Source organism: Paroedura picta, chromosome 9 (assembly GCF_049243985.1).
Source record: "Paroedura picta isolate Pp20150507F chromosome 9, Ppicta_v3.0, whole genome shotgun sequence".
In the NCBI taxonomy this organism is placed as follows: Eukaryota; Metazoa; Chordata; class Lepidosauria; order Squamata; family Gekkonidae; genus Paroedura; species Paroedura picta.
The window spans coordinates 380,801-382,510 of NC_135377.1; positions in this window are offsets into that span (position 1 = coordinate 380,801).

Below are 1,710 nucleotides of genomic sequence, written 5' to 3' on the forward strand. Positions count from 1 at the left end.
GCTGCTGATCCCCTGAGGGATGCTTCAGCGGGGGAAGAACAATCCTTGAAGGGCCTGAGCAGATATTGCCCAAGGTGGCTTCCCCTGAACTGCCTGGGACGTAAAGTCTTCAGCATTGTTTCCCCCCTCTGTCTTCATCTTCTTCAACTGGACAGCCAGTTTGGTGTAGTGGTTAGGAGTGCGGACTTCTAATCTGGCATGCCAGGTTCGATTCTGCGCTCCCCCACTTGCAACCAGCTGGGTGACCTTGGGCTCGCCACGGCATTGATAAAGCTGTTCTGACCGAGCAGTGATATCAGGGCTCTCTCAGCCTCACCCACCCCACAGGGTGTCTGTTGTGGGGAGAGGAATGGGAAGGTGACTGTAAGCCGCTTTAAGCCTCCTTCGGGTAGGGAAAAGCGGCATCTAAGAACCAACTCTTCTTCTTCTTCAGTAATATCAGGGCTCTCTCAGCCTCACCCACCCCACAGGGTGTCTGTTGTGGGGAGAGGAATGGGAAGGTGACTGTAAGCCGCTTTGAGCCTCCTTCGGGTAAGGAAAAGCGGCATAGAAGAACCAACTCCTCTACTTCTTCTTCTTTGTCATCTGCGTGTTGTCAAAAAGTTATTGCATTACATGCTGTTTGTTATACAAACAGTGGACACCGCTGTTGTCTCTCTTCTTTCCAGGAGGCCAAAAGGGCAACTAGAAAGCCACCTCACAGAACGACTGATTGTGTGGGTTTAGGCAAGTTGAGGGTGGGTGGGCAGAGGGGTTTGTGTCTGAGCTTGGCTCTTGTGGCCCTTTCTTGCATGCCCAGGAAAATGCCAATTGCCAATTTGGGGTTAGAAGCGAATTTCCTCCAGGTCTGATTGGCCATGGATTCTGTATTTTGGGGGCATCATCTGGACATGGAATTGGAGTTACTATGCTGAAGTGTTCACCCCTAGTTTGGACTAGATGACCCTGGAGGTCCCTTCCAACTCTATGATTCTATGATGCCAACTCCACCCACCACCCCATATAATTTTAGCATGCAGGGCATTCAGGAGCAGCTAAAGGGCCTCAAGCCAATGCCCTGGAGGCCAAGTGTCTACCCATCCCGACCCCTTTTACTTAGCTCCTCTCCTTATTACAGCTCCTGCCCCACGTGGGGATTGTAAGGCCAGACACTCCTGTTCTGTTCCCCCCTCCTCTTTTGCCAAGGGCTGGCCATTCTGTGCAATTTAAGTTGGTCTCAGTAACAGGACTTGCATGGCTTTGGGGGGAATTTTTTATACCAGTATGACTCCCAGGGACCTCTTAGCATCCATTATGCACCCTCCCCTTTGTAGGCTGACGACAACAGATGTGGGGTGGAGCCGACAGAGGGTAGCTCTTGTTCCCCAGAATTCCTGGCTCTTGTTAGGGAACGAAGTTGGGTGCAAGGAAAGGAAGCCGCCCCCCTCACCCCCATCAGTACCTCTAAGCATGCTGCTTCCACAGGTGTGAATGGATTGGCAGGCTTATTTTTGTTCCCTTGTCAAAAGCAGCAGGAAAAGAGGAAGACCCATGTGAGAGGGCTGAATAAGGCTGCTAATGAGAGGACTTTGGGGAGGACGTTAATCCACGGGGTTGTGGCTGGCCATAAGTTGGAAGCAACTTGGTGCCACTCAACACACACACACACACACACACACACACAGAGAAGAAGATCTCGAGTCAAACAGATCCGCCAGTCACCAAACCCAG